At 37.9% G+C, this 22,163-nt stretch overlaps 1 pseudogene; it reads right to left on the bottom strand.

Annotated features, from left to right (window-relative positions):
• Positions 1-21,362, bottom strand: part of LOC131080103 (KIN17-like protein) — a 53,702-nt pseudogene extending 32,340 nt beyond the window's left edge.
• Between the last annotated feature and the right edge of the window lie 801 nt (positions 21,363-22,163).

The following is a 22,163-nucleotide window of genomic DNA, read 5'->3' on the forward strand; positions in this document are numbered from 1 at the left end:
GAAATTTGGAGGAAAATGAAATGAACCAAGGTGAGGAACTAGCCAAGAATATGATTTTCGCTCCTGACTCTTCCAAAGGGTCCAGAGCGAAATTCTTGAAAGCTCTCATTTCTCCTTGGCTAAAGTCAGGATCTTGATGGAGATGCGTGAAGAAGGGTCTTTGTTTGCCTCTCAAAGAAAATTGGAGTTCAAAAGGTCAAGAATCAAGCTCAAATCTAGATTTTCACTCCTGACCCTTCCAAAGGGTCCAAAGCGAAAATCTTTGTAGCCCACATTTCCTTCCCAATTTTGGCTAAGTGTTGGTTTCTAAGGCATGTTTGAGGATGAATTGATATGTTTTTGCCTGGAGATGGAGTTGATTGATTTTGAAAAACAAGATTTTGGCCTAAAGGAGAATTTCACTCTTGACCCTCCCAAAGGGTCCAAAGCGAAATTCATCATAAACCTTATTTGTTGCCTTGAATGGACTAGAAACCTTGTTCCTAATGTGGAAAATGATCTAATTTTGCTTTATGAGGTGGTTTGAAGTTTGAAAAGTGAGCAATCTAGCCTGGAATGAGATTTTCACTCCTGACCCTTCCAAAGGGTCTAGAGCGAAAATCTTCTTAAAGCTCATTTCCTCCTAAGTTTGGCTAATTTTTTATTTGTAGGGTATCTTGGAAGGAAGGTTGGACATTCCTGTTGCCTTTGAAAGGTTTGAAAGCATTGAAAAATGAAGGGTTTTGGACCAAAAAGGAAATTTCACTCCTGACCCTTCCAAAGGGTCCAGAGCGAAATTCCTAAAAACTCATATTTTTGCATTGAAGAAGGTTAAGTTCTTGGTCTTTTATGAATTGAATGGAAGGGAGATAGCATGTCTTTGCCTCTTGAAGATGTTTTGAATTGAAAAAATGAAGAATCTAACCCAAGTCAAGATTTTCGCTCCCGACCCTTCCAAAGGGTCCAGAGCGAAAATCTCTCTAAGAGGCATTTCTTTCCTTGTTTGGCCAAATCTTGATGACCAAGGCATGTTGAAGGAGAGAATTGACATGTTGGAATCCTTGGTGATGTTTGGAAGTTATGAAAATGAAGGATTTTTAGCCAGGAAAGGAAATTTCGCTCCTGACCCTCCCAAAGGGTCCAGAGCGAAATTCCTTATAAGCCTACTTTTTGACCTTTCTTGGATATGAAACCTTGTTCCTAGGGCAATGAAGGATGAAATTCTACCTTGCAAAGAAGTTTCAAGTTGAAAAAAATGATGATTTTTGGTCAAGAATGAGAATTTCGCTCCTGACCCTTCCAAAGAGTCCAAAGCGAATTTTCTCAAAACCTCTCTTTGCTATCAATTTTTTGCTAGATCAAGTGTGGGATAAGGTAAAATCAAGGAGAAGTTACCCCTAAGAGTGACTTTGAGTTGCTAGAAACCATGAAAGATGAAGGAATTGAGCCTAAAAGTGATTTTCGCTCCTGACCCTTCCAAAGGGTCCAGAGTGAAAATCCTTAATCATTTTTTCTTCCAAAATTTGAGCGAAGTCAAGCTTGGACAAGGGTGCGAGAAGTCATTTAGATTGCGTTAGAGTGGATTTTGGTTGCCAAGAATGCAAATTTTGAAGCCAAAAGTGAATTTCGCTCCTGACCCTTCCAAAGGGTCCAGAGCGAAATTCTTAAGATCACCCTTTTTCCTTGCAAATCAAGTCAAGATTTTGGTTTTTATGCCCTGGAGAGGAGTGAGGCAAAATGTTCTAAGTCTTGGAGGTAATTTGAAGTTGAAAGGATGGCGAAATAGCCCTAAAACAAGATTTTCGCTCTTGACCCTTCTAAAGGGTCCAGAGCGAAAATCCTAAAATCTACCTATTCCTTTCAAATTTATGCTAAGCTATGCCTAGACCAAGGTAAAAGATGCCCTTGTGATTGCCTTTGAGTTGATGGTTGTCTCCAGAAATGATGATTTTAGGCCAGAGGAGGAAAATCGCTCCTGACCCTTCCAAAGGGTCCAGGGCGAAAATCCTTCAATCACCTATTTTGCCTTGCAAAATCAAGTCAAACTTGGATTGGATGAAAGAAGCGAACTATTTCCTAGCCTTGTGAGGTGGATTGAAGTTGAAATGATGAAAAATGAGCTACAAACAAAGAAATTCGCTCCTGACCCTTCCAAAGGGTCCAGAGCGAAAAACCCTAAAAACACTTTTTCCTTCAAGACTTGAGTGAAACCAGGCCTGGACTACAATGAAAGAAGCTATTTAGAGTGCCTTGGAAAGATGTTTTACTTTCAAAAATGTGAATTTTGAGCTCAGATGAGAAATTCGCTCCTGACCCTTCCAAAGGGTCCAGAGCGAAATTCTGGATAGGTCCTGTCCCTGGCTAGGTTGTCGAGCAAAATTGACCTTTATCACCTTGTAAGGATCAAACCAATACTGGCAAGTTAAGAAGTGGATTCAAACTGAAGGAGTTTAGATGAATTGAAGTGAAGGAGATTGGAAATTTGGCCTGAAGGGTGAATTTCGCTCCTGACCCTTCCAAAGGGTCCAAAGCGAAATTCCTAAAATGCAGTGTTTCCTTCAAAATATTGTTAAGACAAGTCAGCGGTCAAGGAGAATGGACCCTGGAGATTGCCTTGGAGAAGGTCAATGATCAAGCAAAGGTGAATTTTAGCCAGGAAAGGAAATTTCGCTCCTGACCCTTCCAAAGGGTCCAGAGCAAAATTCCCATTTGCACCTAATTTACCCATGTGAAAGGCTAAAATTTGAAATCCTAGGCTTTGTTAGACTAAAACAAGCATATGCTCGCCTTCCGGAGGATTTTGAAGTGAAGAAAATGAGGTATTCAAGGCCTAGTCAAGAAAATCGTTCCTGACCCTTCCAAAGGGTCCAGGGCGAAATTCTTGAGAACACCTATTATTCACCTTGTTTGGGCTAAGTTGAAGGCAAGTTGCAAAATTATGATGGCAAGAGCATGGGAGATGGCAACTCTAGGTTGTAAGGATGTTGATTAATGAAACAAACAAGCCTAGATAAAAAATTCAAGCAAGCCTCCTTGGAGAGACCTAAACTTTGAATATTTTAATGCTTAAGGAATGAAGATTCATCAAGCCTTAATCAAGCTTTAACATTCCCTAAGCTAGCCTATAGTCTTTCACTAAATTTGCCTATTACAACACATTTGGGAGACTAAGACAAATTCGCATGAATAAGGACATTTATAATTTAATTAATTAATTTCTAAGCCTTGAAATACATGAAAAATCCACCTTTAAGCTTTGGAATTAAATTAAAAAATAAAAAAATTACGCTTGAGCGCTCAAAAATCATTGTTGTGCCTTTACAAGCAAGTCGGCCATCCTTTAAGAAGAGTTTTATTTTATTTTATTTCCTATTTGCCAAGTCGGCCTTGAGGCAAAGCAAGGTGAGCGCCCTATATAAGGGAGGTGTGTTTTGACAATTTTAAATCATTCATTGATTTTCCCTCGTGCGAACTTGAAGAGCAGATTTGGAGGTGCGAAATTGAGCAGGTTGAAGATATTTGAAGACTAGTTGAAGGAGAATTTCTGATTGAGAAGCTGATTGGAGGATAATTTCCAGATTGAAGGCTGATTGAAGGTTAATTCATTCAAAGAGAGGACCAGAAATTCAGATCAAACATCTTTGTCCAGCAAATTCTCATTCTTCCTTCATTCATTTTTCAAAGGTTGATAGCTAAAAATCAAGGGAGAGGTATGAATAATCAGATTTTTGAAAGTTTGTTCAAGATTTTAGTTTGATTTCCATAGCAATCCTTTGAAAATCTAAGTCTTGTGCAATCTGATTTCCATTCATAATTAATATTAATTTGAAAATTCATAATTCTAGGATTTATCATATCATTTTCAAACTAATATTTAGTTATTTCCTTGAAAGGTCTTAAATCCTATACCTTAAGATATTATGCTCAAACCCTAACTTTAAGCTTTTGTGTAGGTATCAAATGACGACCCCCAAGGCCGGAGGATCCACTACTCGACAAGCTCTCATCAAGGAGGATCAGAGGAATGATGAATTGGAGACCAGGATCGTGTCCAAGTGGAGCAATATCGGAGACTCCAAGACGGATTCTAGCAGAAGAAAATATAATGGATGGAGGAACCCATAGCCTCCTGCAATGGTCAGCTCTGCTCCAAATGAAGGAAGTTCTTTTCGAAGACGTCAACACCAGATGCAGCCGAGTTGAAGGTACCATCCATCCAGTTCAAGACAAGGTGTTTGAGGTGTTGTGTACCATCCTTGACAGACGGATTGAGATCGAGACAGATGTGGACATCCAGGAGTTGGAAGACAGAATCAAGGTCATCTTTTGCAAGGAAGAGAACATCGTTACAGAAAGGCAGCGAGATCAAATGTATGCTACTATGTTCCTGATTGAGAAGACCAAAGAACTTGAGCCTAGGTGGGAGACGACTCTTCTCACTGCTTTTGATCAAGTCCTTCACTTGGAAGAACGAATGAAGAATCTTCCTAAGATTCCCATTGCTGAGATTGAGGGAATTGTGTCCAAATTCATTGAATATGGTAGAAAAGAGCATAGAAAAGGGAACAAAGTTCTAGATGAAAAGTTGTTATAAGATGATGTGGCAGCTTAATTCCTATTGGTCTATGTCTCCTTGTTATTTGTGCCAATTTGTATTGGCTGTGGATTAATAATGTTTATCTAAATGGGGACTTTTTTGTAACAAACCCTAATTAGGGTTTAGGTGTCAAAATCTCAGCCATCGATCGTCTTTTGATCCAGGTCGTTCATTGTATTTGAGGATGCTATATAAGCCCTCACTCATTTCATTTGGAAGGATTAGAAAGGTTAGAAAAGTTAGAAAGTTGGAGAGAAATAAGTTTAATATTGTTTGTAGAAAAATTGAGTAGTGAAGAGAGAAAGTTGAACAATTGTTGTTTATTTGGCTATGAGATTAATAAAATATTGAAGTTATGGTGTTCTATTGCAATCCATGTGGCTATCTTCATGGTTGTTTATCTTCTTGAATCACTCTTAGTAGAAATATCATTTAGATTTTAAGTTTGAAGGATGAATGTTGTGCCTGATCTTTGATAAGACTCACATTCCAAACCACTAGCTCCTTACTGATGGTAAGAACGCCTTGTGCGGTCAACTCGAAACATTGAAATTGATTAAGAGTTCAATTATCATTAGAAGTATTGATATGTATCTCCCTGATAGTATCTATCTCCTTGGTGATTTGAAAATCGTTGAATCCCCTTAGAAGATCGCATCAATTCCAGCGAAGTTGTAATCCTTTGGCGATACTGAAATTGGTAGAATCTTATCAAGACCAGTCTTCATTAAGTCATTCTTAGGATTAGTTTAAGTATCTCTTCCTCAAAACCCTTATCTTTTGATCTTTTTTGAAAATCTATTAGTGTTAGGAAAATCCTATTTCCTCATTTGGAAAGATAGTAGCACGGACAAGCTTTCTTTGAAAGTACGTAAGGCCCCTTGAAGAAACAACAAACACAACGACCACTGGTGCTTATCTGCGAGTAGAGATCCTACAAAGTAGAACCTTGAAGTCCTTCCGATTGATCCTTTTTTGCGATATCTTCAGCATTCGGAGACTTTACTCAAGAGAGGATAAGATACCTCTGGGTATTTTATTCTGTGTTTGGTCGTGTACAAAATACACATCAACACCTAGAAAGTTCGAAATACTTCCTTTGCTACCTAGAAAGTCAGAAATACTTCCTTTGCTATGTCAAAAGTCCGATTTTCTTCCTTTGCCTCCTAGAAACTACGAAATCCTCCTTGTGATCATGCCAAACAACGATAGAGAATGGGGATCATTAGCGCCAATATAGAAGAGGTGTATGACTTTAAAGTTTTAAAGAAAATGTTTAATCGTGCAATCAAGTCGGCCTCCTAGGAAATGGAGGAAAGAATTTTGTAAAAGATGCAAACAAGTCGGCCCAGGTAAGTGAAGGGACACACCTCATCCCCTTGAACGCCTATAAAGGGCAGGTCGATCATTATCATTTGATCACAAAGACAAAGCAAATTATTTCCTAATGCGCAGAGCAGCGATCTAAACCTCCATAGTGCAGCGAATTTGATCAAGAGTAAAGTGATTTCATCCCTACATCTTCAGCATACAGTGAATTTACTGTCTATTATCAGTCATCACGTTGTTAAAGTGCATCGATATAGGGTCAAAATCATCAAATTCAGAGGCAGATTTGATATGTAAACTGGTAAAAAGTCTTGTGCGGGTCTGAGACATATTAAATTTCAATCATTTTAGTGAAATTAGACCCTTTTAATATCATGAATTTGGGATGAAGTTGCAGATAGCATACTGAAAATGAAGAATTAGTGACATTTAAATGATTCTTTTCAGATTTGTTTAAGTTTAGGTTGTGTTTTCATCAAAGGTTATAGCCATTCATTATTGGTTCTAATGCCTCATAGGCATTGAATCAGTAATTTGGGCATTTTTCACACCATAATCCTAACTTAGACAATTCTTTTAGGTGGGGTATGGCAGCAATAAAGGCTGGAGCAGGCACGCGTCAAACCCTCATCAAAGAAGATCCGAAAGGTGAAGTGCTGGAAACTAAGATCACTTCCTATTGGAGCAACGTGGGAGATACTAATCTTGGGCAATTTGATGTGAAGAGATTCCACAGCTCACTATACACAAGCAAACCTTCAGCAAAAGCTAAGAAGATAATTGAGAGCGGAATTATCAAGGCAGCTGGTTTTCCTCCGGCCATACAATGCTATGAACCGATGGTTGAGTGCACTAAACACTATGATTCTCATACAAGGACAATAGTGGCACCCGATGGAAGAGTACTTGCTTATCTATATGAGGCGGCCATTAGTGAAGCTTTCCACATGCTTGAGCCAAGAGATATGATTTATAGAAGCAAAGAAGGAGCTAAAGCATTCTATGATGATGACCCTGAGAAATGTCTTGGAATCATCAATAAATACTAGCTATTGAAGAGTTGACCTGGCAAAAGAAAACTTCCTGGCAGACTACATAGAGTTGATTTTAAGGAGGAATTCAATGACTTAATCACTTTACTCAACCAAGTCACAGGTGCTCCTCAAGCTTCTACTTCGAGAATTGGATATTCTTCTTCATAGAAACAATCACAAATGGGAAGGATATGATCAATTGGGCAAGGATCATCAGCAATAGCATTGATATACAATTGAAGAGGCTCGTCCGGACTAAGACATTTTACATGAGCTCATATATCATATACTCTCTTACCAAAAATTACGAGTATGTCGGATTGATGTATAGAGGTCTAGTTGGAAGAGGACCTAGAGAAATAAGAGCATGTGAATCATATACACAGTTGCAACATCCTAGTAAGCCACATTATAGAAGAGTCAATGACGCCTTCACTATGCATATCACAAGAACCCTACAAGGCGGAATCCATCAAAGATTATCTCCGAAAGTGCAGGAATTAGTCAAGAAATTTGGTGCTTGGTTCATTCAATTCCCAAAGTTCACATATATAAGAATTCAAGGATGCTCTTCCCCACGCTATCCTACGGATAAGATAGTGTTACTAGAAGTGGTAAGGCAGTTGGTGGCATATGATAAGGTGCAAAGGAATAGACACAAGACCAGCATTGCTTTTCCTATTTCACTTGGACAATCCATAGAAGTTTGCCCCTCTCTACAAGCAGCTGACAACTCTGAAGAAGAATTGTCATCTTACTCACTTACACAGTATGTTTCTAGAGATAATTTTGATCCTTATGGAAACATAAGAAAGGCCGATGGGAAAAAGAATAAACACAAATGGCAATTGGAGGATTACTGGATGAATGCTCAAGATGATTTTGAAGTAAGAAGGAGGATGTACTCCAAGTTACCCATTGACATCATTCGGAAATGTAAAATCTTTAATGTTGTCGATCAAGCACAAAACAGTGGTAAACATCTCCAACCTACCTACGAAGAAGAGAAGGGCAAGGAAATAAAGGTCAATTGGATTGATGTAGAAATCACAGATTTGATGAAGCTAGTCTTGGCCTACACATGCAAATGGGTAGATATCCAACATCATAAATTGAAAGAACAAAATGTGCAATTAACATTTGACTTAGTGGGAAGAGAACACTTATCAGATGACAATGAAGAAGATACAAGTGCAAGTGGAAGTGCCACCCTTTCAACGCATTCCAAAGGTTCCAAGAGAAAGGAGAATCATGAAGAAAGAGGATCATCACGTAAGAGGCATAAATCAAGCTTCGGCCATCTTTCCACTAGTACGATGAATCAAGATGGAGGCTATGAGAACCAAAGACTAGAAGGAGACTTGAATCGTGGAGTAAATGAATCAATGGAATCTACAATCCAGAATGATAGAAGTGAGAAGCAAAACAAAGGGAAGTAGCCACAAGACCAAGATAATCATGTTCCCCACATGCAAGTAAACAATGAAGATAAAGGTAATGAGTATAAATATCAAAGAAATGGGACTCGGACTCGGCTCGGACTCGGCAAGGCCAAATTGGACTCGGACTCAAACTCGAGACTCGGAGTCAAACTCGGCTTCAGACTTGGCTGGAGTCAGGAAAGTGAAAAACTCAAGAAATTTAGAGATTTTTAAAGATTTAAAACTTGTTTCAAGCACCCTTTATTGAATACACCTTAAAGACACAATAACATCATCAAACTTGGCTCATTTGATTACATACACAAGTATACATCAATCACATAAGCATAAACACAAATTGTAGCTGAAGGAAATAACAAACATAGATATATAAATATTGTCAAATGTATACAGTATTACAAAACTCATGGAATAAAAAATCCATGTCATCATATGATCGTCATCAAATGTTTCATACAAATACCAAAGGTAAATACAACTACAAGCCTATGGCTCAGAGGAGCCTGCACGGCAACACCCTCAAGCCCCGGCCCCCTGCGAAGACGTCTAAGGTAGGTCCCGGATGATTCGACAACCATAGCCGCTCCCCGTGACACCATGCCATGCTCACCAACATCAGGAACATCCATGTCACTATCTGCCTCTGAATCTCCTGTTTGTGCTCGTGCTCTCCGCTCCTCCTCTGCCATGGCTACAGTCTTAGCCTCTATATTTACCTGGTCGATCCAATCAGTGTCAGACTCGGAGGTTAAATTTTCCCTACTTCTATCGACACAGTTTCCCCCCATATTTTTTGACGAGGGGTTGGGGGCAGCGCCCCCAAGGTGGGGGGTCAAGGGGTAGCGCCTCGCGAGGCCAAAAAAACTTATTATTTAATAAAGGTGTCGGGTGTTATTTTTCTATTGGCTGACATGTTGTAACCCTAATTTTTCTCATTCTCAGGCAAAGGTTGTAGTGAACAAAGACGAAACCATTCATTTTAAAAAAGCTTTTTAAAATGTTTTTTTTTTGTCATTTTACTTAACCCAGGCAGTAGCCGAGTTTGGGGCTCAGGACTCACCGAGTTTGGCGAGTTTGAGCCAAACTCGCCAACTCGGCGAATTTGGCGAGTTGGCTCGCCAGACTCGAATGAGTCCGAGTCCGAGTCCCAGAGACTCGACAAGCATGACTCGAACTTGGACTCGCCAAGTTTAGGCAATTCATGGCGATTCCCGTTTCTTTTATTGTTTAAATATAGAAGAAGATAGCGATGAGACGACCTCTCCCCCTAGAAATGACCAATTGCCCGAAGAAACACAAGTAGAAGAAGGAAGATTTTCTATCCTGGCATGGCTCAAAGAAAGGCTCCCAAAAGAAGTAATAACAATGGATGAAGAACCATTTGATGATTTGGATAGTCATCTAAGTCAAACTCAAGAAATCACTTCATCTAAGTCAAACTCAAGAAATCACTAAAAAGAAGAAAGCAGCAAAGATGTCCAAAGTGATAAGGGATAATACAAGTTCTCGAGTCATACAAATCGCCAATCCAAGGGTAGATAAATTTGAAGGCGAGATAACGGCAAACGAATATAATTTGGGAACTATTGATTTGGGCCCACCTACCACTAAGCAAGCATTAGGTGATATGAATGATTCAGTGAAAATAGTCCATGATATGCTTAGGATGGAAGTAGAAAAGAATAGAAAATTGGAGAGAGAAGTAAGTGCACAGAGAAATTACTTCCATCAATTCAAGGGGCCACTGAGGCAACATGATCCATCGGCTACGCCACCACCACTGCTTCCTCCAGAATCAGTGGATCATGCAAAGAAAGTAAGAAATTCAGCACATCTAATGGATACTTGGATAAACAAATCCCTCAAGAAGGCTAACAAATTCGTAAGAGATATAATGAAGATACTTGATAGAGCTATGAGAATCCTCGGAAGAACTCAAGCTCTCATGGTAGCATTTGACAATTTTGTCTACACTAGGGACTTCACTATTCCCCATTTTGCAAGAAGTAAGAAAGACATCTAAGCAGATTTTGGTGAAGGAAGGAATATTGAAAGATGGACAGTCACCGACTTTCTGCATTAGTGCAACTTGCTTCGCATGAGGAAGGTTACTTATGGAGATATCAACAATGGGTGCAATCAAGTTGATGAGGCAATCCATCTGATTCATGACAAGATTGTGGAAGTAGCGCAAATCATTCTCGAAAAAGGAGATAGACGTCAGGATGCACATAGATATCAATGAGTTGGAAGAAAGAGAGAAAGTCATATTCCATGGAACTGATGATTGATAACGGAGAAGCAACTAGATGACATACATGCACTCATGGTACTTGTTAGCAAGACAAGAGATTTTAGGCCAGGATGGGTGACTACTTTTGTCTTGGCTATTGAGGAAGTTAGTTATTTGGAAGATCAACTGAAGAACCTGTTGGCAGCTCTAGTAACTGCAATTGAATGCATAACAACCAGGTTCATTGAATTTGCCAAAATGGAAAAAGAATAAGGCAACAAGATTCTAGATGACACTTTGCTATAATCCTATGTGGCAATGAATTTTCTTATTGGAGAGTTCCTCCTCGTAATTTGTGCCAAATGGATGTCACATTCCCATTGGCTAATTTTTTGGTAATGTTTATCTAGATATGTTTTGATTGTAGTAAACCCTAATTAGGGTTTAGGTGGCGAAATCTTGGCCCTTGATCTTCATTCAATCTTGGCCATTTGTCATAATTGGGAGCACTATATAAGCCCCACTCAATTTCATTTGTAAGAGATTAGAGACTTGAAGAATTGTTGCTATTTTGTTGCTGGATTAATAAAGGCATTGAAGTGTGGTGTTTCTATTCAATCCTCGAAGCATTTGCATCATTATTCATCTACTCAATTCAAGATTTAAAATTTGTTTAGGTATCTAAGTTGAATGATAGAGCGTTGTGCATGATTCATGGTGAAACTCTTCATCCATACCACTAGCGATTTGCTGATTGTAAATTTGCCTTGTGTGGTCAATTGGAATTCTTGAATGAGCTTAAGTTCAATTATTATTCAATCATTGATATGCATTCAAATGATGGTGTCTATGTTTGGGGTAATAATTTGAAAATCATTTAATTTCCTTAGAAGATTGCATTAGCCTTTGTGGAGTTGTTCTTGTATGTCAAAGCAAAGACTAGTAGAGTTTCATTGGAATTGTCCTTCATCCTTGCATTCTTAGGCATAGTTTAGTATCCCTCAACCCTCAACTTTTGCATCTTCTTTATCAAATATCTAGAAGTAGTAGCAAGTAAGAGAACTACATTGCATATCATTCGAAAATATTCTTTGAAACCATGTTGATAATCTCTAAAGAAGCATATACGTAAGGTCCCTTGGATTACCAGCAATCACATCAACCAATTGAGATATCCACACGTCAAGACTTAACTAAAGAAACCTTGGAATCACCTTGCTTGATCATTTAATTTAGCATCCAAGAGGATTTTGTTCAAGAGAGGATAGAATACCTTTGGTATTTTATTTTGTGTTAGATTGTGCTAAAAAACACAATCATAGTACCCAAACTTTTGGCACCTGAAAGTTTGAAACACTTGATGTGGCTCAAATATTTTTTCCCTTCTTGAGAATAATTTGTATCCATCTTTCTTTGCTGACCCTTCCCAAGTCCTCCCTTGCCATGTTTCTTCGTCTTACCAAAAGCAACTTCAAGGCTGGTTTCTTTCTAAATAAAAGCATCCCAAAGCTTCTCAGCCCAAACAAACAAATCCCAAGAGGGGAAAGAGCCATTTAAGGCTGTGGGTAACAACACTTCAGCCTCCATCTTAACCTCAATCACCACAAGATAATCGTGATGTTTAGTGATCTTCATTAGATAGGTGGCTCTTGGGCCTATGTCACTCATCAATATGATGTTGCGTTTGTTTTTTAGCAACATCTTCTAAAAGACATTCACACTCTAATATAGAGCAGTCGAAGTATCAAAGATCTCCTTTGTTGATTTATTTTCAACAACATGAGGAATCAAATGATCCTTCATATAACCAAGATGATATACTTCGCCTCAACCATTTTCTTGTTATGATCAGCCAACCAAGCAAGATCAGCTTGAGGTGTCAACACAGTTTCCACAAAGACCCAAAGACCTACTTCTTCCAATAATGTAGTACCCCACCTTGATCAAACTCTTTTTGTATGTTTTTGATTGACTTCAGTGGAACATTTTTGTATATTGATTAAGATTTTATGCGATGTTATTTCATGCTTTATCTGGATTTGCGGTGTATGATTTTATGCAGTATCTCAGTGCTTATGATTAATGTTATTTTATGGATCATTATCATGGACTGACACTCTTACCTTATATGTGCGATGCGTTATTTATGTGTTGCGTGTTTGCATGTGTATGGGATGCGAGGAGATAATTTTCCTTCACTCACTCCGGTGAGACAGGGAATGTTATATTCTCCTTCATCGGTGTGCTTGCCGTGTCTCTCTATATATATATATATATGTTTGTCTATATGCACGTGTGGTTCTTTGGTGCAGGACATTGCAGGTATAAGTACTGGGTAGGTACGGGGTATCGACTCCACCTGGTTTCACAGGTCTGAGTGTGCCTTATATGTTCAATGGGAGTGGAGGAGATAGTTCTTGGACCCTAACTTGACCCACAGTTACACTCGTGTGAGTGTTGTCAGTCGATTGTCTTTCCCGTCTGGCCGGTATGCAAGTCATAGTGCTTTGGTTGGTCATTTGTGAGTCGTCATTTGATCATTCTTCATTTTGCGTGCTTTCGTTCATCTGAATGGTTATTTAATTGAATGGATGATGTTATCTTATGTTGGCGTAATTAGTTAATTATTATGCTCTAAGATTATTGATTTAATTAAATTAATGATTTGCTAGATTAAATGGTTAAATGGCTTATTTCATTGTGTAAAGTTGCATTAATATATTTTGTGGAAGGAAACAAATTATTGCCCAGCCATTTAAGTGTTAAATGATTATGTTGAAGGAAAGTATTATGGAAAATAGAAAATAAAATAAAAAGCTTTTCTTTTTACCTTTCCATTTGACTTTTGTATTTTATTTATTGGAAAAGAATTGTTTTTGGATAAAGGTAAATCTGATTGTTTTTACTTTGCAAAATAAATTAATTTGATTGGTGGAGAAAACTTTCAACCTAGAAAGTTTAGGTTGAAATTATTTTCCCCATTTATTCCTGAAAATTCACGGGAAGAGGAGGCAGAATTTTTTGAGAGAAAATTTGGAAAACCATTCTGAAGGAGGAGCTGGAATTCGATTTGGTTTGCAAGGATTGGGATTCTCCATCATTTTGCTTGCTAGTTTGCTTCAAGGTTGGATAATCTCTTCTTGTTTTAAATTTAATTTTGAATTTTTCAGTTGCTTCATGTGTGTTGAAAAAATGCAAATCTCCTTGTAAATTCTTGTGGAATGATTGGAATGGAAGAAGAAATGCATGTTATTGTTGATTTTGTGAAGCTTATATCATATGATTGCTTATAGGAAAGAAATGGTTCCATATCTCTATTTGCTGTATGTTTTGTTCTTGAAATCAACTTCTGGAAATTACCTCTTCTATCGTTGCCTAAATCGTTATCTATTGGGTTCTTGTGTGATTTTATTTCACCATTTACCTTACTAGTAAATATCCTTTGAAATTTGGATCTTGGCAATGTGTGTGTGCCCGTGAAATGATCAAGGAATGAATCGTTTTCATGTTAAACGGTTTTGTGGCATGTTGATTTTAAAATCTTTTGAAGCATGAGATTGTTTTGTTTGTAGACCTTACCTTACCCCGTGGCGGGCTAGTCCCACCACGCGGGTCGGTAGTGTCTACTACCCACAGGTAGCAGTACTACCGGTCGGTAGGACTGGTCAATAGCGGCTGCTACCGGCGGTAGCAGCACTACCGGTTGGTAGCAGTGCTACCAATCAATAGTGGCTGCTACCGGTCGGCAGCAGCACTACTGGTCGGCAGGTAATGTCTGCTGCCTCGGCAGCAGCACTACTGCGGGTTGTCCTTGGCTCCCGCGTGACCCTGTACCCTTCGCGGTATACATTGTTAAGTGCCGTGAATTTTATTTAAAATAAAATATTTTTAGAGTGGTTTTTAATGTTAAATATAAATAGTAATTTCCTAGTGATTTTTATTATGTGGTTTAATAAATTTATCTATGGAAATCAAGGCATGAATTAGTAATTCAAATTGGTTAATTTGGATATATTCTAGAAATGGATTAAAATGCCTATTAGGAGTTCATGTTTTATTCGCTTGAATATTTAATGTAAATTTTATCCTTGAGGGAATATTGATTTGGAAATTGAATAGATGTGAATGTCGTAAAGGAGTGTTTTATTTAATTTTCAATCATGAAGTTGCAAGTGCTTATGATGCTGATTTTCTTAAAGATTGCCTGAGTGCGGACTTAGTGAGATTAGCTTTCCTTGCAAGAGTTATATTGTGCTATTTCTGGTCTGTGGTTTAGTCGTCCTGTGGTGGCGTATTTTGGTACCTTTGACCAAGTGATATATGATGGCTTTGTTGTCTTAACCATGTAGTGTCTTGCCTTATGGTTAACCAAGAGTCAGTATGTCCTTGTTTTGACCACTTGTTTTTGGATAGTGGTGTTATGGCTGTCTGCTTCGCCATAGGGTCCTCGTGGAGTGACCATGTTTGTTTAGTGTCCTTTGAGAGAGTGGATTTCGAGTGGGGGCCGCGCCCAAAGTGGTTGGCAGGATAACCCATCGAAAGTCAGATAATAAAGTGATAATCTAATTAATTGATTAGATGGGTAGTTCATAGCATTAAATAAGATATTGTACCTCGCACATAGGTGAGTGCTTGTACAAGGCTCATAATGTAGTGAGAAGGCCTGGAATGGCAAACCGACCACCTTGTCTTCACGAAAGGCTGGCAGGGTCTGCATGAGACTTAGTTGAAGCCGGAGGTTTGGGAAAGGTTACTAGGATAACCCAGGATGGGGGCCGGGACCTATGGAGGCCGGACATGGTAACCATCATAAGCTATGCAATGACACTCTCTCTTTAGGTTCACTTGTGTATTTGTGATGTTGAGTCACCTGGTTATTGTGGAGTCATTTTGGTGTTGTCGTGGAGTCGTATTGTTTTGTCGACCATGTCATGCTTTTGCTTGCTTGAGGGTCCTCAGCTATCTCCTAGCAAAGTGGGGTGATTCCATTTTGGGAATTACATGGTAGGGTGGTAGTGCCACTTCCCATCGGATGTTCTTGTCCGTACCTTCATGCGAGGATTGGCTTCGTAGGTGTTTCTGTGGTTCGTGGCTCATGCTCTATCTCATGTTGGAGATTATTGTTATTTGGAGACCTCTATGGTCATTGTATCATGATCTTATGTAACCTTGTATTTGGTTAAGTTGTATCTTTATATGTATATTGAGAAGCCATATATTGGAAGAGCAATGTAATTTTAAGATTGGGATGTTATTTATCAGCTTTCTTTATGATTGTGTGTATGCCTATTGAAGAGAAATTATATTGTATCCTTTCAATCTTTCTATGGTGTAATCTGTATTGCTTATGGTTTCTTGTGATCATTGAGTTAATGATGGATTATTGGATTAACCTTAATTGTGGAATTTATCTTTTGGTTTTTAATTCTTCGTTGGTAACCTTTAAGGAATTTTGGTGTAAGTCGTCCGCTTGTGTTATCGTGCATGTTGTGTTTAATGCACCTATTATGTTTATACTATAAAAAAAAAAAAAATTTGTTTCACCCTTGATGTGGGTTTTCCTTCGGGGTTCCTGGCGGGGCATTACAAATAACATCTACAACCTACACTTCGAAGAAGTTTTGAAGTTCCCTCTAGGCAGTTGCATACTCTAAGACTGAGATACAATTATTGGAACGTGCTGAAACTAAACAAATCAGCTAAAAAATATCAGACCAACAACCTGACTGGTTGCAGATCTACACTCGTATCATTAGTGCAACTAAGGCATCACATCCTCCAACTTTACAACCTTTCACAAGTCTCAAATACTTCAATCACTGAAGTAAAGAGCTTACAATCTTCGTGCAACTACCTATCACATGTCATAAATGCTTCGATCACTTAAGGTGCCAAAGTCTTCCTCAAACTCCCTATCAAAAGCAGCAGCAAATTCCTTTCATGAATCTGGAGGATCTCAACAAAAATGCTTTGATACCATGTTAAAATTCAGCACATATGCTGATCCTACACTCTAGGGTTATTGGTATATCTTGTCCTTCAATCAAACCCACAGCTGAAATGCCCTATCCTAAATGTACAGAAAACTGAAAGTACGAAAAACATAAGTAATAAGCTTAAATCAGAAATCTACAATCTGGGGAAAAAGATATCTATTATTCTAAAAAATCTCAATAGCACTTCTCTACAGTTTTTATTACAAAAAACAGTGATACCAAGGATTAATAAATAATTCATGAACTAGGAGCACAAAATCTGCATATTTTTAGATTCTTTTTTTTTGAAGTGTTGGGTAAACTTTTTTGTGTGCCCACGCATGCTAGCATGACACACCCTCTAGTACCACGTGAAATGCTTTTGACCCAAAGCTATGAACCAGTGAGGTCACAAACAGGGGACCTCATCCCCATTTAACAATGTTGAGGCTCAAACCCACGAGCACATTGGATCTGTGAAGGCACGAGCCAGCAATTAAATGGCCCTGGGGGGTTTGAACCTTGGTGACACTGTGGGAAGAACCCCCATTTTTAGATTCTTTTTATCACCAAAATCTGACCTAAAAATATCCAGTCATCCCATTCAAAATGTTTTTTCAAAAAAACTTTTAGAAGGCACAGTAGCCCTAGAGATAGGACAAAAGTGCCTAAAGAAAATCTACAAACAGTACAGATACAGCCACCCAGCAGCTGGAACCCTAAAACACTCAGAAAAATAACAGTTTTATTCTCTTAAGTAAGCAACCAAAATTACGGTTAAACTTGCAGCACTGAAACACCATCTAAGCAACAAAAATTTAACAATGTTGACTATGGCATAGGTTATATTAGAATAATATTGGACATTCTCTAAAATATCAGTGTGATGGGTGAGTGATAGACTATAGTTCAAATAAAGGTGTCAATTTTCCTTGGTCAGATGAAAACTTCTAGAAAATGCTTAAAAGGGTTATTAATTTGAAAAGAGTGTCCATAATGGGGACTTGAATATTTTGCATGATTCCACAAATCCATTACAGAATGCAACCAATTCTTTTATAAGCAGACCATATTCTATTTAATGATGAATATCATGCACCTGAGATCCTTCGTATCTAGGATCTAGTGTTCTACTCTCTAGGAATTCACTTTCGAAATGCACCCAGTTTGTAATCAATTTCAGCATGCTAATAGTGATTTCTATCCTATTGTCCAAGTTTATATGTTTGTGCATAGCAAAATGGAATCATAGGTATATCATTTGATTTGAGTCAAAATGTGTATCATAGGAGATGTTGTCAACTTGTAATGATTAAGATAGGAGTTTGTATCTTGGCAGGATATAGAATTCTCAATTTACAATCTAGGATGGCAAATCATAGAGCAGGAAGTCCAGTAACTATGCCCGGATGTTGTCTAACGTCTGAACCAAAATACAAACAAGATCCTTGGAATGTTGCGAGCTACAAGACAGGATATTGTATATAGCATAAGATTTGTTGAGTATTCAATATAGAAATTGTCAATTTCTAAAATCCAGCAACAGATTAATTGCTCAATAAATTCACAGAAAGACAGTTTAAGTCATTCTGATTTATAACAACTAATACACTAGGTTAATTAACAAAATGAATAGCGGAAACAAATTCAAATGAAACCAAACACATGAACACAAATAACACAGATATACCCAGGAAACACCAATATGGGGAAAAACCTACAAATGTTGAATCTTCTATTCAGCTTCTAGAGCATACTTTCCTTTCGAATGCAATCCTACTTGCTACAGCAATTTACATATATAGCCTTCTTGATGAAAAAATCAATTATGCAAGAGAAGTGAAACTTTCCTCATGCAACACAACCTAAGAGAAACTTGCATACATGACTTGGGAAAGGAACTTTCCTTACATAATGCAAACTGGAACTTTCCTTACATAACGCAAAAGAAAAGAAACTTGTTTCACATAACTCAGACTAACTCACACATAAAATTGCTCTTTGGTGTTAACCTCACAACTCTAGAAAATATTCTATTTACAAAATAGAAAACATTCTCTTGCTGGACATTCAACACGAGCTGCACTAAAGCAACTTCCACAACCAAACCATCCGAACTATAGAAACTTAACAGAAATTTGGGCCTTAAATGGCCATACTAAGTGTTGGATGAGCTTTACCTACTTTCCAACTTTAATAGTCAAGATCAAATTGTTAACGTTCAAATTGTATATGCACTACTTCTATTGTACAGGCTTATCAAGGTTCCTTTTGTCTGCACTAGGGAACTCTAGAGTACTTTCAAGGAGCCTTCTGTAAGCCAAAACGGATGTCAATTAAGCTATGGTTTCTATATCAAATTGTACGCATAAACAAACCAAAAAGAGCTCATTAAAGCTATTGTAAAAACAACCAAGTACTCTGGAGACTGTTTCAGGAAAAGGAATTGTTGTTTATTTGTGAGCTTGGGATCAGAAAGATGGAAAATCAAAAAACAGTCCATCAGAAAAAGAGTTGCAAATCAGGGGCTAACTTCCTAAAGTAATTATGCCGCAATCCCAACCAGCTAAATGCCCACACAAGTAATTGAATGGGTACCAAATCTACATGGTACAAAGGCTGCAACAAAAAGATAAAAATAAATCCATTCTATAAAATGACTCAACTGATATAGCAACACTAAACATAAGCCAGAAAGACACTTATAATTTATAATTTTATAAAAGTAAACTGATTCAATTGATATAGCAACACTAAGCAACAAGAAGCAAGACTCTTTCAATAGCAGTTAGTCCAGAAAACAAGCATCCTCGAGACAAAATTGTCCTATAAATGTGATTTACTATTTCACAACTGAGCTTCAAAAAATTAAAATCTAGTATAGGAATCAAAAATCCATTTGATAAACAAAAGAAAACTTGATTTGGAGCGATTCCAGAATACTGACCTCTGAATTCATGCAATTTTACATATATCCTCATAATCAATTGCCGTCAGCATTCTCCCGTTATAGATACTTTTCTCAATCTGAACCTTCGCACAAAACTTGTCAGTATCAATACCAAGCAACCTAGCATTGCATCCCCGGTATGCACCATTAACAATTCTAACAATGCCTCCAATCTGTGGTATGACCGTCTCAAGTTCCTCCTGATCAACCCTCAGAACATGGCCAGTCTCAATCATCTTAATCTCCCCAACGTATTTCTCAATTACTTTAATCACAACTCCCTTCTGTTTATAGTATCCTTTCTCAGCCAAACCCTTGCTCGTGACCTTCACTACAATTCCTTCAGTGAGCCAATAATCTTTCCTGTTCATTTTATCCTTTGCGCGCTCCTGCTCCTTCATAAGCTCTGCCAGAGCAGCAGGCCCCTCGCTGGCCTTGCCCCCATTAATTTCTTTCTTGTCCCTAGAATTTGGATCACCAAACTGGGAGTTTCTAGGATTTCGCTCTCCAAAATTAAGGTTTTCGGGATTTCGACCACGAAGTTTAGAATTTTCAGGCTCACCAGCTCCAAAATTAGGATTTTCACGGTTCTCCCCATCTTTTTCAAAGACAGACTCAAATTTTCTCTTTTCAGCAACTTCAGCAGCAGCCAGTGCTGGCTTAGACAAAGAAAACGCAACTTTACCATTTGGTACCATTTCTGACCTTGTTAAATCCGGCGCTGCAGTATGATCTCCTGTTAAATTAGCAATCTTTTTCTCCGCCCGCTCGATTTGCTCGTGAATTCCCTCTCATGGCGCTCTTCCTCCGCCAAATCCGCCCGGACCCTCTTATTCTTCAGCTTCTCCTTCAACAACGTCTCCGACTCCCTGTCAATGTAGGTAATAAACCAGCCTTTTGGGGTTTCATCAACCTTGCACTTGCCAGTACGACCAAGATACTTAACAAAATCCGTCAAAGTGGCCCATTGCGTGGAATTCATGTGAACATGGTGGCGGTCAGCAATGTATTCATTGCAAACAACAGTAGCAGCCACGCGGCTGAATCGATGGCTTCTGTTTACGTGCTCGACGAAAGAAGCCTCGAATTCTTGAGAATAGCCGTCAACGAATCTGACGGGATTTTGGCCGAAGACATGCATTTGGCGTTGATGGCCCTCCGACATACAGTGACATTTGAAGCCATTCTCATCTCGGCATTGCTTCTGGCACATCTGGCAATACCATCGCAGTTTTTGTAGACCTTTTGCCTTAATTCGATTGGCTATGGCTTTCGGCGTCAGAAAATCGTTCTTCCCCATTTGAGTTCACTGTAATTCAAGCGCACAGAGGTACCAGTATTCTAACCTAAATCAAAACTCTTTTGTTACACAATAAACAACGTTCTTGACTGGTGGCGGCAGCGATCTTTTCTTCATGTTGTTTCTGTAGCTTCAACAAATAAATCTGCCTTTGCCAAAAATTGGGATCTCCTTTGGCTGACTGGAGGATGCTTCTTTTGCATAGCCCGAGACTTCAAAGATTACAACTGCGATCTCTTATTCAGGCAGCTTCTCTTCTATTACACGCCTTTCTTTCCTTCATGAAGGATAATCTTAAATGACATTGTTCAATGGCAACAATTTCTTTTGGCTTCAAAAACATCCTACGATTTACATTTCAAACGACAACCAACCTTTCATGACCTACAAATTCCTTTGGTTTTCGGCCATCCTTTACATGGAGTCGTTGATGGTGGTGGATGGATTACATATTCCAACAGTGGTTTGTCCTGCAATATAATAGAAGCCCGGAAGAGTACTCGTTCCTCGGATATGAAACAGTATTTCGTACAGTTACTAAAATCTGCAAAAACATAACAGATTTTTTAAAATTTTCAAACTATAAAAAATATGTCATTATGTGTGGAGATTAGCTACTTGGATTTTATTGAGTGTCTTTTAAAAGGTCACAAATTCAAATCTCAGAGAATTGTATGATATGTATATTTTGTTAATGATATAATTAGATACTTCTTACAAAAACCTTGCATTGTTTTATAATTATATATTTCAAATTGAAGAAGTTTAATTTTTTTATAAATTTATACTAAATATTTGTAAAATGAATTATTGTTAAATATTTATTATTAAAATGTGTATAATAATTTATTAAAGTTCAATTATTTGATAAAGTCTAATTGTTTCACATTGAAATTTTATAATTAATTGTTTTTAAATAAGAAGGGTTATTTATCTCAATTAAAACAAGTGATAGCGTGTCTTATTATTAGCAATCATTTTTGTATTAAGAAATTTATGCCTTATTATTAGGGTCATTTTATTACGGTTTAATATTCAATATTTTTTTTCTATTTTCCAATTGATTAGTAGTATTTTTTGTGATGTATTAATTTTTTAATGAATAAATGTATATATTGTCAATGATATATGTATAAATATTTATAACAAAAAGTGAGTGGAAATAGTCATATCCTTAAAATTCATATGGGATGACAATTCAAAGCATAAACATATAAACAAAGTAAGTAAGCGACGAGAGTAATAGTAGTGGGGGGAGTAGGAGAATCTCAATCATTCGGCTTACCTCATACATCAACGAGGTCCAAAATGTCCATGGGAGGGT

This window comes from Cryptomeria japonica, chromosome 11, assembly GCF_030272615.1.
Source record: "Cryptomeria japonica chromosome 11, Sugi_1.0, whole genome shotgun sequence".
NCBI lineage: Eukaryota > Viridiplantae > Streptophyta > Pinopsida > Cupressales > Cupressaceae > Cryptomeria > Cryptomeria japonica.